We start from the raw sequence: 17500 nt of genomic DNA, 5'->3' as shown, positions 1-17500 counted from the left end.
CAGACACCTGTATTTCATTCTTTGCTCACTTTCCAGAGTACGAACCGTAGTTCCATACAATTTTTGCCTTTTAAGCTACGCTCCGTAGAGTGTAGTGCCAGTTTATGGTTTTCACAAAATTTTCAATCGCTCGGACTGAAGAGTTGATGCTCGGATAGTACGAGTATACATATTTTAAACGTATACAAGTCACCAACGTCACTCGAGACGCTTATACCACTTCAAGAGCCATTCGGTCAAAGACACCGACTCGTGGCAATGCAGTGTGGAGAAAGCCTGGAACGAGCACGATACAGAACAGTCAGGATGAAATCCCAAGGAGCGACGACTGCTTCTCAACCGAGGTCGAAGAATAGCCGTACGCTCGACGCTGCCCCGACCGACTCGACCGGACCGTCGCTTCTCTTATAGGTACCGAGGCGCCCGCCGGAACGCCGGCGACGCACGGGCTTACGCACGGCCGCTTATGGGGGGAACCGCGCGACCCAACCGCCCGCCCGAACGGCCTGTTATAACTTAGAGCGAAAACCAACACCTGTAATTTCCTTAATAATTGAGCTAGGGCAAAAAAAAAAAACGCTATCTTGTAGGAAAAAAGCAGGGGAACACGATGCCGTCGTTAAAAATATAGATTGCCGTGCTCGTTTTCGAGAAAAAAATGAAAAAATGGTCAAAATCGTCGCAGGACAAAAACTCGACACGCTATCTTGTAGGCAAAAATTAGACGAATTCAAAACCGTAGTTAAAAATATCGGTCGTCGCGCTAGTTTTCGAGAAAAAAACAAAAACGTTCAAAAAATTCGAGATAAAAAAAAAAAAACCAGCCTACCAGATAGAAAAAATTACACTGAACAAATATCATATAGGTCAAAATATGTGTTAGCGTACTAGTTTTCGAGATATAGACGAAAAACCGTCGCCGCCGATCGGTACGTCGGTCGATGCGAAAGCACCGCGCGACCGAGCGCCCGCCTAAAAGACCAGTTCGAACATACCGAAAAATCAAGAAACCGTAACTCCCTTAATAATTGAGCTAGGACAAAAAATCGACACGCTATCTTGCAGGAAAAAATCCGGGGAACACGATGGCGTCGTCAAAAGTGCAGGTCGTCGAGCTCGTTTTCGAGAAAAAAAAAAAAAAATTCTCAAAATTCGACAAAAAAATAAAACGATCAGTGGACCGTGTAGAGAATATAAAACTGCATAAGAATCGTATAGACGAAAATTGGCGTTCACGTGCTCGTTTTTGTGGAAAAAATTAAAAAAGCTCTCAAACTTCGAGATAAAAAAAAAAAAAACCATCTACCAGGTAGCCAACGGAAAACGGTACAAGTATCGTACGGGCGAAAACGAGCGTTACCGTGCTCGTTTTCGAGTTATTGACGAAAAACAGCCTGGAGCGATCGGTCCGGCGGTCGACGCGCGAAACTTTCTAAGTCCGCTCTGCTCCGAATCATCGCTCCGGCGTCAAAAATCGTCGTAGGACAAAAAATCGCCACCCTATCTTGCAGGAAAAAATCCGGGGAACACGATGGCGTCGTCAAAAGTGCAGGTCGTCGAGCTCGTTTTCGAGAAAAAAAAAAAAAAATTCTCAAAATTCGACAAAAAAATAAAACGATCAGTGGACCGTATAGAGAATCTAAAACTGCATAAGAATCGTATAGACGAAAATTGGCGTTCACGTGCTCGTTTTTGAGAAAAAAGTTAAAAAAGCTCTCAAAATTCGAGATAAAAAAAAAAAAAACCGTCTACCAGGTAGCCAACGGTAAACGGTACAAGTATCGTACGGGCGAAAACGAGCGTTACCGTGCTCGTTTTCGAGTTATTGACGAAAAACAGCCTGGAGCGATCGGTCCGGCGGTCGACGCGCGAAACTTTCTAAGTCCGCTCTGCTCCGAAACACCGCTCCGGCGTCAAAAATCGTCGTAGGACAAAAAATCGACACGCTATCTTGCAGGAAAAAATCCGGGGAACACGATGGCGTCGTCAAAAGTGCAGGTCGTCGAGCTCGTTTTCGAGAAAAAAAAAAAAAAATTCTCAAAATTCGACAAAAAAATAAAACGATCAGTGGACCGTGTAGAGAATCTAAAACTGCATAAGAATCGTATAGACGAAAATTGGCGTTCACGTGCTCGTTTTTGAGAAAAAAGTTAAAAAAGCTCTCAAAATTCGAGATAAAAAAAAAACAAACCATCTGCCAGGTAGCCAACGGTAAACGGTACAAGTATCGTACGGGCGAAAACGAGCGTTACCGTGCTCGTTTTCGAGTTATTGACGAAAAACAGCCTGGAGCGATCGGTCCGGCGGTCGACGCGCGAAAGTTTCTAAGTCCGCTCTGCTCCGAAACACCGCTCAGGCGTCAAAAATCGTCGTAGGACAAAAAATCGACACGCTATCTTGCAGGAAAAAATCCGGGGAACACGATGGCGTCGTCAAAAGTGCAGGTCGTCGAGCTCGTTTTCGAGAAAAAAAAAAAAAAATTCTCAAAATTCGACAAAAAAATAAAACGATCAGTGGACCGTGTAGAGAATATAAAACTGCATAAGAATCGTATAGACGAAAATTGGCGTTCACGTGCTCGTTTTTGTGGAAAAAATTAAAAAAGCTCTCAAACTTCGAGATAAAAAAAAAAAAAACCATCTACCAGGTAGCCAACGGAAAACGGTACAAGTATCGTACGGGCGAAAACGAGCGTTACCGTGCTCGTTTTCGAGTTATTGACGAAAAACAGCCTGGAGCGATCGGTCCGGCGGTCGACGCGCGAAACTTTCTAAGTCCGCTCTGCTCCGAATCATCGCTCCGGCGTCAAAAATCGTCGTAGGACAAAAAATCGCCACCCTATCTTGCAGGAAAAAATCCGGGGAACACGATGGCGTCGTCAAAAGTGCAGGTCGTCGAGCTCGTTTTCGAGAAAAAAAAAAAAAAATTCTCAAAATTCGACAAAAAAATAAAACGATCAGTGGACCGTATAGAGAATCTAAAACTGCATAAGAATCGTATAGACGAAAATTGGCGTTCACGTGCTCGTTTTTGAGAAAAAAGTTAAAAAAGCTCTCAAAATTCGAGATAAAAAAAAAAAAAACCGTCTACCAGGTAGCCAACGGTAAACGGTACAAGTATCGTACGGGCGAAAACGAGCGTTACCGTGCTCGTTTTCGAGTTATTGACGAAAAACAGCCTGGAGCGATCGGTCCGGCGGTCGACGCGCGAAACTTTCTAAGTCCGCTCTGCTCCGAAACACCGCTCCGGCGTCAAAAATCGTCGTAGGACAAAAAATCGACACGCTATCTTGCAGGAAAAAATCCGGGGAACACGATGGCGTCGTCAAAAGTGCAGGTCGTCGAGCTCGTTTTCGAGAAAAAAAAAAAAAAATTCTCAAAATTCGACAAAAAAATAAAACGATCAGTGGACCGTGTAGAGAATCTAAAACTGCATAAGAATCGTATAGACGAAAATTGGCGTTCACGTGCTCGTTTTTGAGAAAAAAGTTAAAAAAGCTCTCAAAATTCGAGATAAAAAAAAAACAAACCATCTGCCAGGTAGCCAACGGTAAACGGTACAAGTATCGTACGGGCGAAAACGAGCGTTACCGTGCTCGTTTTCGAGTTATTGACGAAAAACAGCCTGGAGCGATCGGTCCGGCGGTCGACGCGCGAAAGTTTCTAAGTCCGCTCTGCTCCGAAACACCGCTCAGGCGTCAAAAATCGTCGTAGGACAAAAAATCGACACGCTATCTTGCAGGAAAAAATCCGGGGAACACGATGGCGTCGTCAAAAGTGCAGGTCGTCGAGCTCGTTTTCGAGAAAAAAAAAAAAAAATTCTCAAAATTCGACAAAAAAATAAAACGATCAGTGGACCGTGTAGAGAATATAAAACTGCATAAGAATCGTATAGACGAAAATTGGCGTTCACGCGCTCGTTTTTGAGAAAAAAGTTAAAAAAGCTCTCAAAATTCGAGATAAAAAAAAAAAAAACCGTCTACCAGGTAGCCAACGGTAAACGGTACAAGTATCGTACGGGCGAAAACGAGCGTTACCGTGCTCGTTTTCGAGTTATTGACGAAAAACAGCCTGGAGCGATCGGTCCGGCGGTCGACGCGCGAAACTTTCTAAGTCCGCTCTGCTCCGAATCATCGCTCCGGCGTCAAAAATCGTCGTAGGACAAAAAATCGCCACCCTATCTTGCAGGAAAAAATCCGGGGAACACGATGGCGTCGTCAAAAGTGCAGGTCGTCGAGCTCGTTTTCGAGAAAAAAAAAAAAAAATTCTCAAAATTCGACAAAAAAATAAAACGATCAGTGGACCGTATAGAGAATCTAAAACTGCATAAGAATCGTATAGACGAAAATTGGCGTTCACGTGCTCGTTTTTGAGAAAAAAGTTAAAAAAGCTCTCAAAATTCGAGATAAAAAAAAAAAAAACCGTCTACCAGGTAGCCAACGGTAAACGGTACAAGTATCGTACGGGCGAAAACGAGCGTTACCGTGCTCGTTTTCGAGTTATTGACGAAAAACAGCCTGGAGCGATCGGTCCGGCGGTCGACGCGCGAAACTTTCTAAGTCCGCTCTGCTCCGAAACACCGCTCCGGCGTCAAAAATCGTCGTAGGACAAAAAATCGACACGCTATCTTGCAGGAAAAAATCCGGGGAACACGATGGCGTCGTCAAAAGTGCAGGTCGTCGAGCTCGTTTTCGAGAAAAAAAAAAAAAAATTCTCAAAATTCGACAAAAAAATAAAACGATCAGTGGACCGTGTAGAGAATCTAAAACTGCATAAGAATCGTATAGACGAAAATTGGCGTTCACGTGCTCGTTTTTGAGAAAAAAGTTAAAAAAGCTCTCAAAATTCGAGATAAAAAAAAAACAAACCATCTGCCAGGTAGCCAACGGTAAACGGTACAAGTATCGTACGGGCGAAAACGAGCGTTACCGTGCTCGTTTTCGAGTTATTGACGAAAAACAGCCTGGAGCGATCGGTCCGGCGGTCGACGCGCGAAACTTTCTAAGTCCGCTCTGCTCCGAAACACCGCTCCGGCGTCAAAAATCGTCGTAGGACAAAAAATCGCCACCCTATCTTGCAGGAAAAAATCCGGGGAACACGATGGCGTCGTCAAAAGTGCAGGTCGTCGAGCTCGTTTTCGAGAAAAAAAAAAAAAAATTCTCAAAATTCGACAAAAAAATAAAACGATCAGTGGACCGTATAGAGAATCTAAAACTGCATAAGAATCGTATAGACGAAAATTGGCGTTCACGTGCTCGTTTTTGAGAAAAAAGTTAAAAAAGCTCTCAAAATTCGAGATAAAAAAAAAAAAAACCGTCTACCAGGTAGCCAACGGTAAACGGTACAAGTATCGTACGGGCGAAAACGAGCGTTACCGTGCTCGTTTTCGAGTTATTGACGAAAAACAGCCTGGAGCGATCGGTCCGGCGGTCGACGCGCGAAACTTTCTAAGTCCGCTCTGCTCCGAAACACCGCTCCGGCGTCAAAAATCGTCGTAGGACAAAAAATCGACACGCTATCTTGCAGGAAAAAATCCGGGGAACACGATGGCGTCGTCAAAAGTGCAGGTCGTCGAGCTCGTTTTCGAGAAAAAAAAAAAAAAATTCTCAAAATTCGACAAAAAAATAAAACGATCAGTGGACCGTGTAGAGAATCTAAAACTGCATAAGAATCGTATAGACGAAAATTGGCGTTCACGTGCTCGTTTTTGAGAAAAAAGTTAAAAAAGCTCTCAAAATTCGAGATAAAAAAAAAACAAACCATCTGCCAGGTAGCCAACGGTAAACGGTACAAGTATCGTACGGGCGAAAACGAGCGTTACCGTGCTCGTTTTCGAGTTATTGACGAAAAACAGCCTGGAGCGATCGGTCCGGCGGTCGACGCGCGAAAGTTTCTAAGTCCGCTCTGCTCCGAAACACCGCTCAGGCGTCAAAAATCGTCGTAGGACAAAAAATCGACACGCTATCTTGCAGGAAAAAATCCGGGGAACACGATGGCGTCGTCAAAAGTGCAGGTCGTCGAGCTCGTTTTCGAGAAAAAAAAAAAAAAATTCTCAAAATTCGACAAAAAAATAAAACGATCAGTGGACCGTGTAGAGAATATAAAACTGCATAAGAATCGTATAGACGAAAATTGGCGTTCACGCGCTCGTTTTTGAGAAAAAAGTTAAAAAAGCTCTCAAAATTCGAGATAAAAAAAAAAAAAACCGTCTACCAGGTAGCCAACGGTAAACGGTACAAGTATCGTACGGGCGAAAACGAGCGTTACCGTGCTCGTTTTCGAGTTATTGACGAAAAACAGCCTGGAGCGATCGGTCCGGCGGTCGACGCGCGAAACTTTCTAAGTCCGCTCTGCTCCGAATCATCGCTCCGGCGTCAAAAATCGTCGTAGGACAAAAAATCGCCACCCTATCTTGCAGGAAAAAATCCGGGGAACACGATGGCGTCGTCAAAAGTGCAGGTCGTCGAGCTCGTTTTCGAGAAAAAAAAAAAAAAATTCTCAAAATTCGACAAAAAAATAAAACGATCAGTGGACCGTATAGAGAATCTAAAACTGCATAAGAATCGTATAGACGAAAATTGGCGTTCACGTGCTCGTTTTTGAGAAAAAAGTTAAAAAAGCTCTCAAAATTCGAGATAAAAAAAAAAAAAACCGTCTACCAGGTAGCCAACGGTAAACGGTACAAGTATCGTACGGGCGAAAACGAGCGTTACCGTGCTCGTTTTCGAGTTATTGACGAAAAACAGCCTGGAGCGATCGGTCCGGCGGTCGACGCGCGAAACTTTCTAAGTCCGCTCTGCTCCGAAACACCGCTCCGGCGTCAAAAATCGTCGTAGGACAAAAAATCGACACGCTATCTTGCAGGAAAAAATCCGGGGAACACGATGGCGTCGTCAAAAGTGCAGGTCGTCGAGCTCGTTTTCGAGAAAAAAAAAAAAAAATTCTCAAAATTCGACAAAAAAATAAAACGATCAGTGGACCGTGTAGAGAATCTAAAACTGCATAAGAATCGTATAGACGAAAATTGGCGTTCACGTGCTCGTTTTTGAGAAAAAAGTTAAAAAAGCTCTCAAAATTCGAGATAAAAAAAAAACAAACCATCTGCCAGGTAGCCAACGGTAAACGGTACAAGTATCGTACGGGCGAAAACGAGCGTTACCGTGCTCGTTTTCGAGTTATTGACGAAAAACAGCCTGGAGCGATCGGTCCGGCGGTCGACGCGCGAAAGTTTCTAAGTCCGCTCTGCTCCGAAACACCGCTCAGGCGTCAAAAATCGTCGTAGGACAAAAAATCGACACGCTATCTTGCAGGAAAAAATCCGGGGAACACGATGGCGTCGTCAAAAGTGCAGGTCGTCGAGCTCGTTTTCGAGAAAAAAAAAAAAAAATTCTCAAAATTCGACAAAAAAATAAAACGATCAGTGGACCGTGTAGAGAATATAAAACTGCATAAGAATCGTATAGACGAAAATTGGCGTTCACGCGCTCGTTTTTGAGAAAAAAGTTAAAAAAGCTCTCAAAATTCGAGATAAAAAAAAAAAAAACCGTCTACCAGGTAGCCAACGGTAAACGGTACAAGTATCGTACGGGCGAAAACGAGCGTTACCGTGCTCGTTTTCGAGTTATTGACGAAAAACAGCCTGGAGCGATCGGTCCGGCGGTCGACGCGCGAAACTTTCTAAGTCCGCTCTGCTCCGAATCATCGCTCCGGCGTCAAAAATCGTCGTAGGACAAAAAATCGCCACCCTATCTTGCAGGAAAAAATCCGGGGAACACGATGGCGTCGTCAAAAGTGCAGGTCGTCGAGCTCGTTTTCGAGAAAAAAAAAAAAAAATTCTCAAAATTCGACAAAAAAATAAAACGATCAGTGGACCGTATAGAGAATCTAAAACTGCATAAGAATCGTATAGACGAAAATTGGCGTTCACGTGCTCGTTTTTGAGAAAAAAGTTAAAAAAGCTCTCAAAATTCGAGATAAAAAAAAAAAAAACCGTCTACCAGGTAGCCAACGGTAAACGGTACAAGTATCGTACGGGCGAAAACGAGCGTTACCGTGCTCGTTTTCGAGTTATTGACGAAAAACAGCCTGGAGCGATCGGTCCGGCGGTCGACGCGCGAAACTTTCTAAGTCCGCTCTGCTCCGAAACACCGCTCCGGCGTCAAAAATCGTCGTAGGACAAAAAATCGACACGCTATCTTGCAGGAAAAAATCCGGGGAACACGATGGCGTCGTCAAAAGTGCAGGTCGTCGAGCTCGTTTTCGAGAAAAAAAAAAAAAAATTCTCAAAATTCGACAAAAAAATAAAACGATCAGTGGACCGTGTAGAGAATCTAAAACTGCATAAGAATCGTATAGACGAAAATTGGCGTTCACGTGCTCGTTTTTGAGAAAAAAGTTAAAAAAGCTCTCAAAATTCGAGATAAAAAAAAAACAAACCATCTGCCAGGTAGCCAACGGTAAACGGTACAAGTATCGTACGGGCGAAAACGAGCGTTACCGTGCTCGTTTTCGAGTTATTGACGAAAAACAGCCTGGAGCGATCGGTCCGGCGGTCGACGCGCGAAACTTTCTAAGTCCGCTCTGCTCCGAATCATCGCTCCGGCGTCAAAAATCGTCGTAGGACAAAAAATCGCCACCCTATCTTGCAGGAAAAAATCCGGGGAACACGATGGCGTCGTCAAAAGTGCAGGTCGTCGAGCTCGTTTTCGAGAAAAAAAAAAAAAAATTCTCAAAATTCGACAAAAAAATAAAACGATCAGTGGACCGTATAGAGAATCTAAAACTGCATAAGAATCGTATAGACGAAAATTGGCGTTCACGTGCTCGTTTTTGAGAAAAAAGTTAAAAAAGCTCTCAAAATTCGAGATAAAAAAAAAAAAAACCGTCTACCAGGTAGCCAACGGTAAACGGTACAAGTATCGTACGGGCGAAAACGAGCGTTACCGTGCTCGTTTTCGAGTTATTGACGAAAAACAGCCTGGAGCGATCGGTCCGGCGGTCGACGCGCGAAACTTTCTAAGTCCGCTCTGCTCCCCGCGGAGTCTCCCTCCGCATACCGGCCCATTTGTCTCCTCGACGAGGTGGGCAAGCTCTTCGAGCGTGTGATTGCTGCCCGCCTCGTCGAGCACCTGTCGCGGGGTGATCCCGGTCTGGCCGACTGCCAGTTCGGTTTCCGGGGGGGCCGATCGACTATCGACGCGATAGGTCGTGTGAGGGCCCTCTCGGAGGCGGCCGTCTCCCGGGGAGGTGTGGCATTGGCAATATCCTTGGATATTGCCAATGCCTTTAACACCCTCCCCTGGGAAGAGATAAGGAGGGGGCTCGAATATCATCGAGTCCCCCCTTGTCTCAGGGCGGTCGTCGGGGATTATCTCCGCGGCAGGTGGATCGAGTATCCGGGCCGGGATGGTGATATGCGGAGGGAGGTGTACTGCGGTGTTCCGCAGGGGTCGGTCCTCGGGCCACTCCTGTGGAATATCGCGTACGACTCGGTGTTGCGGGCCGGCCTCCCCGACGGCGTCAGCACGGTGTGTTATGCGGATGACACACTGGTGCTGGCCGTCGGGGCGCATTGGGGGAGGGCCATGCGTCGCGCGGTGGAGGGGTCGCAACGCGTCGTCGACCGGATCAGGGGGATGGGGATGACGGTGGCGGTCCATAAGACCGAGGTGATTGCGTTTCATTCACCTCGGCAGGATCCGCCACCCCCTCTGATTCGGGTGGGTGGGGCTGACATCGAGGTGAAGCCCCAGATCAGGTATCTGGGGCTGATCCTCGATAGCCACTGGCGTTTCGAGAAGCATTTCCGCTGCCTGGTCCCCCGGTTGGAAAGGATGGTTGCGGCTCTGGGCCGGATCCTGCCCAACCTGGGGGGCCCGGCGGGCCGAGTTCGTCGCCTCTATGTGGCAATGGTCCAGTCGGTGGCCCTATACGGGGCCCCCGTCTGGGCGGACGACCTGGCTGCCTCCCGGCGCAGCATGACTATGCTGCGCCGGGTGCAGAGGCGCATGGCGCTCAGGGTCGTCCGCGGGTATCGGACCATGTCACATGAGGCGGCGACGGTTCTAGCGGGGATGCCGCCCATGGACCTGCTCGCGCGGTCGCACGCGGTGATGTACCGGCACCGCGTCGACCGTCGCGCGGGGGTGGGGGCGGTCCCGGGCGGGCAGGAACCTGCTTGGGGCGATTTGAAGCGCCAGGCCCGGCAGTCCGTGTTGCTCGCGTGGCAGGAGCGGCTGGCTCTGCCAACCGCGGGGCACCGGACTGTCGGGGCTGTTCGGCCACTCCTGAAGGAGTGGCTGGACAGAGGCCATGGCAGCCTCACCTACCGGCTGGCACAGGTATTTTCCGGGCATGGCAGCTTCGGAAGATACCTGTGCCGGATAGGGAAGGAGCCGACGGCGCGTTGCTGCCACTGCGACGCTGAGCAGGACACGGCGGATCATACCCTGGAGGTATGCCCCGCGTGGGAGGGGGAGCGCCGTGTCCTGGTCGGCGTCGTCGGGCGGGATGTCTCGCTGCCGGGCGTGGTGCGCGCCATGCTCGGCAGCGAGGAGAAGTGGAGGGCCGTGGCCTCCTTCTGCGAGAACGTAATGTTGCAGAAGGAGGCCGCGGGGAGGGAGCGCGAGCTTCAGCGGCGCGCTGAAGCTCGCGGTCGTGCGGTGGCCCGAGGTCGTCGCCCGGTCGCGAGGCGTCGCGGGCGGCCGCCTCGGCGTGGCGGATGACCTAGGCTGGGAGGGGGGTCCTGAGGGGACCCTCCTCCCGCCAGGCGGCGCCGGGTCGGACCGGTTGGGGGTAGGAGTGCCTCCCCCTACCGGTCCGACGCAAGGGGAGGCACTCTCGGCGGTCTGGTGCGGCCATGAACGCCCGGCCGCCGAGGGGTGGAAACGGGGTCGCGGGCGGTTGTGAGTTGGGGCTCGCAGCCGCCACTAAACGCGGCCCCGGGACGGATAGCGGCGGGAAGGAGTGGCCCCGTCCCGCCGCTATGAGGCAGTGTGTCTACTGGGGGGACCGATTGTCCCCCCGGGGGATGGGCGCGAAAGCGCGGGCACGGGGAGGATACCGGAAGAATGCTTCGAGCGATTCCCGGTATCCTCCCAAAGCGTGCCGAAGGGTCACCGTGGGGTTTTTAGTGGGTAGGTCCCGCGCCTGTCGTTGTACGGGCGCGGGGAATCCCACACACCCCTCCCACCTCTCCCCAAGGAGGTGGGAGGGAGTCTTTCGAAGATTTTCCCCACGACAAAAAAAAAAAAAAAAAAAAAAAAAAAAAAAGTCCGCTCTGCTCCGAAACACCGCTCCGGCGTCAAAAATCGTCGTAGGACAAAAAATCGACACGCTATCTTGCAGGAAAAAATCCGGGGAACACGATGGCGTCGTCAAAAGTGCAGGTCGTCGAGCTCGTTTTCGAGAAAAAAAAAAAAAAATTCTCAAAATTCGACAAAAAAATAAAACGATCAGTGGACCGTGTAGAGAATCTAAAACTGCATAAGAATCGTATAGACGAAAATTGGCGTTCACGCGCTCGTTTTTGAGAAAAAAGTTAAAAAAGCTCTCAAAATTCGAGATAAAAAAAAAAAAAACCGTCTACCAGGTAGCCAACGGTAAACGGTACAAGTATCGTACGGGCGAAAACGAGCGTTACCGTGCTCGTTTTCGAGTTATTGACGAAAAACAGCCTGGAGCGATCGGTCCGGCGGTCGACGCGCGAAACTTTCTAAGTCCGCTCTGCTCCGAAACACCGCTCCGGCGTCAAAAATCGTCGTAGGACAAAAAATCGACACGCTATCTTGCAGGAAAAAATCCGGGGAACACGATGGCGTCGTCAAAAGTGCAGGTCGTCGAGCTCGTTTTCGAGAAAAAAAAAAAAAAATTCTCAAAATTCGACAAAAAAATAAAACGATCAGTGGACCGTGTAGAGAATATAAAACTGCATAAGAATCGTATAGACGAAAATTGGCGTTCACGTGCTCGTTTTTGTGGAAAAAATTAAAAAAGCTCTCAAACTTCGAGATAAAAAAAAAAAAAACCGTCTACCAGGTAGCCAACGGTAAACGGTACAAGTATCATACGGGCGAAAACGAGCGTTACCGTGCTCGTTTTCGAGTTATTGACGAAAAACAGCCTGGAGCGATCGGTCCGGCGGTCGACGCGCGAAAGTTTCTAAGTCCGCTCTGCTCCGAAACACCGCTCCGGCGTCAAAAATCGTCGTAGGACAAAAAATCGACACGCTATCTTGCAGGAAAAAATCCGGGGAACACGATGGCGTCGTCAAAAGTGCAGGTCGTCGAGCTCGTTTTCGAGAAAAAAAAAAAAAAATTCTCAAAATTCGACAAAAAAATAAAACGATCAGTGGACCGTGTAGAGAATATAAAACTGCATAAGAATCGTATAGACGAAAATTGGCGTTCACGTGCTCGTTTTTGTGGAAAAAATTAAAAAAGCTCTCAAACTTCGAGATAAAAAAAAAACAAACCATCTGCCAGGTAGCCAACGGTAAACGGTACAAGTATCGTACGGGCGAAAACGAGCGTTACCGTGCTCGTTTTCGAGTTATTGACGAAAAACAGCCTGGAGCGATCGGTCCGGCGGTCGACGCGCGAAAGTTTCTAAGTCCGCTCTGCTCCGAATCATCGCTCCGGCGTCAAAAATCGTCGTAGGACAAAAAATCGCCACCCTATCTTGCAGAAAAAAATCCGGGGAACACGATGGCGTCGTCAATAGTGCAGGTCGTCGAGCTCGTTTTCGAGAAAAAAAAAAAAAAATTCTCAAAATTCGACAAAAAAATAAAACGATCAGTGGACCGTGTAGAGAATATAAAACTGCATAAGAATCGTATAGACGAAAATTGGCCTTAACGTGCTGGTTTTCGAGTTATTGACGATAAGCCGGTATATATATGTTCGAGATAAAAAAAAAGATAGGGACAGTGGGAATCTCCTATACTATCACGGGCGTGTATTCTCCTACTAGTTTGATGGTTGCTGTTGCATAAACCACCGACTGTTTGGCCCGCCGTTTAACCGCGCAGTTTAAAATTGCAACACAATGTTGGTGTCGCTCCGGATCGAAAAAATGGAAAAACGACATACTTTACGCATAGGGGCGGCTGATCTTAACATATTTTGTCAATGTCATCTTCCCAGTGACCCTAGGAAGGAGTTTGCCGTTGCACGTTTTCCTATTAAAAAGTAATTAGTGTACAAAAATTTTCGTGAAGCAAAAAACAAGAATATGAAAGTACGTTCCATGAGCATTACAGTGAATAAAACAGAAATTAAAAATTCCCGAGGGGTTGAACAGCATCATATTGAATTCGTTTTGCTGACTGGGGTCTGCGCCCCCCAGACCCCCGCTACACTAGCCCAGACCAAACCCACTTTGTAATAGTGGTATCATATTAAATTGAACAGCATCGTACTTAATTCGTTTTGCTGAATGGGGGGCTGCGCCCCCCAGACCCCCGCAACACTAGCCCGGACCTAACCCACTTTGTAATAGCGGTATCATATTAAATTGAACAGCATCGTACTAAATTCGTTTTGCTGAATGGGGGGCTGCGCCCCCCAAACCCCCGCTACACTAGCCCAGACCTAACCCATTTTGTAATAGCGGTATCAAATTAAATTGAACAGCATCATATTGAATTCGTTTTGCTGACTGGGGTCTGCGCCCCCCAGACCCCCGCTACACTAGCCCAGACCTAACCCACTTTGTAATAGTGGTATCATATTAAATTGAACAGCATCGTACTTAATTCGTTTTGCTGAATGGGGGGCTGCGCCCCCCAAACCCCCGCTACACTAGCCCAGACCTAACCCATTTTGTAATAGCGGTATCAAATTAAATTGAACAGCATCGTACTAAATTCGTTTTGCTGACAGGGGTCTGCGCCCCCCAGACCCCCGCTACACTAGCCCAGACCTAACCCCCTTTGTAATAGCGGTATCATATTAAATTGAACAGCATCATATTGAATTCGTTTTGCTGACTGGGGTCTACGCGCCCCAGACCCCCGCAACACTAGCCCGGACCTAACCCACTTTGTAATAGCGGTATCATATTAAATTGAACAGCATCGTACTAAATTCGTTTTGCTGAATGGGGGGCTGCGCCCCCCAAACCCCCGCTACACTAGCCCAGACCTAACCCATTTTGTAATAGCTGTATCAAATTAAATTGAGCAGCATCATATTGAATTCGTTTTGCTGACAGGGGTCTGCGCCCCCCAGACCCCCGCTACACTAGCCCAGACCTAACCCACTTTGTAATAGTGGTATCATATTAAATTGAACAGCATCGTACATAATTCGTTTTGCTGAATGGGGGGCTGCGCCCCCCAAACCCCCGCTACACTAGCCCAGACCTAACCCATTTTGTAATAGCGGTATCAAATTAAATTGAGCAGCATCATATTGAATTCGTTTTGCTGACAGGGGTCTGCGCCCCCCAGACCCCCGCTACACTAGCCCAGACCTAACCCCCTTTGTAATAGCGGTATCATATTAAATTGAACAGCATCATATTGAATTCGTTTTGCTGACTGGGGTCTGCGCGCCCCAGACCCCCGCTACACTGGCCCAGACCTAGCCCATTTTGTAATGACTGTATTGGAACTGCGTTAGGGCTAGTTTAGAATTGGTTAGGTGAAGTAATGCGGAGAGCAGTTTCGCCTGCATCCCGGGATGCTTGTTGGCATGAGTGGTGTCTGAATGAGTAAAGACGGATGAGACACTTGTGGGGTATGGTGAGTCAGATTCTCAAACTACCCATATATTCTTCTGAGGCATGGGTGCCTATCCAAGGATCTCCTTCGGTATCTAAAACAGAAATAAAAAAAAAAAAAAAAAAAAAAAAAAAAAATGAATATGGACTGTGTTAGGACTGAATTGGATAAGGTCTGGGTTTCGTCTCGGTTAGGTCTGAGTTAGGACTGGTTTAAGACTGGGTTAGGACTGGGTTAGGACTGGGTTAGGTCTGGGTTAGGGTGCAGGGGAAGGGAGGACACCGCGCAGCACACGCTGCAGTTTTGCCCGGCGTGGGCAGCGCAGCGCGGTGTCCTTATTAGAGCGATTGGAGCGGACCTCTCGCTGCCGGCCGTCATTCGTGCGATGGTCGGCAGTAAGGAGGCGTGGGCGGCCATGGCCTTGTTTTGTGAAGAGGTCATGGCCGCGAAGGAGGACGCCGAAAGGGCGCGAGAGGAGGTGGGGGGCAGGCGGCGACGCCGACCGTAAGACCCTCCACCGCTCCCCGTGGCAGGGGGAGCGCGAAGGGGTCGGTGATGGTGTTTGTGGTGCGAGGTGAGGGACTTTATCCCCTCATTCCCCCTCGCACCCAGCCTATCACCGGACCGGGGGCCCGTGGTAGGGGCCCCGTCTAGCGGGGGCGGCAGTGTTAGCCGGCCCCGCAGCCGTGGTCGCGATCGGGTGGGGGCCCGGTCGCGCCTAGTAGCAACGGCGCGAGTGGGGGCGACGTCGCGTGTGACCGCGCGGCGTCGCCGGGGGGCAATCAGTTTAGTTTGCCCCCCATTGGGGGAGGAGGATCGCTTCTCCTCCCCCGGGAAGGGCCCGTAGTAGGGTGTTGCGCCAACGGGGAGAGTCACGGTAGTATCGCTAGTTTGGTTCCCGTGACTCTCCCCAGATAAAGGGCGCAGGCGGTCACCGTGGTGTTTTAGCCGGTAAGAGTCCGGCACTACCCCGGCCTCCCCCCCAGGGAGCCGGGGTGTCCATGAGGATTTCACCACGTTAAAAAAAAAAAAAAAAAAAAAAAAAAAAAAAGGTCTGGGTTAGGTCTGGGTTAGGTCTGGGTTAGGTCTGGGTTAGGACTGGGTTAGGTCTGGGTTATTTCTGGGTTAGGTCTGGGTTAGGTCTGGGTTAGGTCTGGGTTAGGTCTGGGTTAGGTCTGGGTTAGGACTGGGTTAGGTCTGGGTTATTTCTGGGTTAGGTCTGGGTTAGGTCTGGGTTAGGTCTGGGTTAGGACTGGGTTAGGACTGGGTTAGGACTGGGTTAGGTCTGGGTTAGGACTGGGTTAGGTCTGGGTTAGGACTGGGTTAGGTCTGGGTTAGGCCTGGGTTAGGTCTGGGTTAGGACTGGGTTAGGACTGGGTTAGGACTGGGTTAGGACTGGGTTAGGTCTGGGTTAGGTCTGGGTTATTTCTGGGTTAGGTCTGGGGTAGTACTGCATTTGGTTAGGTCTGGGTTAGGACTGGGTTAGGTCTGGGGTATTTCTGGGTTAGGTCTGGGTTAGGACTGGGTTAGGACTGGGTTAGGTCTGGGTTAGGACTGGGTTAGGTCTGGGTTAGGTCTGGGTTAGGTCTGGGTTAGGTCTGGGTTAGGACTGGGTTAGGTCTGGGTCATTTCTGGGTTAGGTCTGGGTTAGGTCTGGGTTAGGTCTGGGTTAGGTCTGGGTTAGGACTGGGTTAGGACTGGGTTAGGTCTGGGTTAGGTCTGGGTTAGGACTGGGTTAGGTCTGGGTTAGGACTGGGTTAGGTCTGGGTTAGTACTGGATTTGGTTAGGTCTGGGTTAGGTCTGGGTGAGGTCTGGGTTAGGACTGGGTTAGGACTGGGTTAGGACTGGGTTAGGACTGGGTTAGGTCTGGGTTAGGTCTGGGTTAGGTCTGGGTTAGGTCTGGGTTAGGTCTGGGTTATTTCTGGGTTAGGTCTGGGTTAGTACTGCATTTGGTTAGGTCTGGGTTAGGACTGGGTTAGGTCTGGGTTAGGTCTGGGTTAGGTCTGGGTTAGGTCTGGGTTAGGTCTGGGTTAGGACTGGGTTAGGTCTGGGTTATTTCTGGGTTAGGTCTGGGTTAGGTCTGGGTTAGGTCTGGGTTAGGACTGGGTTAGGACTGGGTTAGGACTGGGTTAGGTCTGGGTTAGGACTGGGTTAGGTCTGGGTTAGGACTGGGTTAGGTCTGGGTTAGGCCTGGGTTAGGTCTGGGTTAGGACTGGGTTAGGACTGGGTTAGGACTGGGTTAGGACTGGGTTAGGTCTGGGTTAGGTCTGGGTTATTTCTGGGTTAGGTCTGGGTTAGTACTGCATTTGGTTAGGTCTGGGTTAGGACTGGGTTAGGTCTGGGGTATTTCTGGGTTAGGTCTGGGTTAGGACTGGGTTAGGACTGGGTTAGGTCTGGGTTAGGACTGGGTTAGGTCTGGGTTAGGTCTGGGTTAGGTCTGGGTTAGGTCTGGGTTAGGTCTGGGTTAGGACTGGGTTAGGTCTGGGTCATTTCTGGGTTAGGTCTGGGTTAGGTCTGGGTTAGGTCTGGGTTATGACTGGGTGAGGACTGGGTTAGGTCTGGGTTAGGTCTGGGTTAGGACTGGGTTAGGTCTGGGTTAGGACTGGGTTAGGTCTGGGTTAGTACTGGATTTGGTTAGGTCTGGGTTAGGTCTGGGTGAGGTCTGGGTTAGGACTGGGTTAGGACTGGGTTAGGACTGGGTTAGGTCTGGGTTAGGTCTGGGTTAGGTCTGGGTTAGGTCTGGGTTAGGTCTGGGTTATTTCTGGGTTAGGTCTGGGT

This window comes from Colletes latitarsis, unplaced genomic scaffold (assembly GCF_051014445.1).
Source record: "Colletes latitarsis isolate SP2378_abdomen unplaced genomic scaffold, iyColLati1 scaffold0040, whole genome shotgun sequence".
Taxonomy (NCBI): Eukaryota; Metazoa; Arthropoda; class Insecta; order Hymenoptera; family Colletidae; genus Colletes; species Colletes latitarsis.
The sequence above is the reverse complement of the archived record's forward strand: the minus strand, read 5'-3'. Positions refer to the sequence as shown.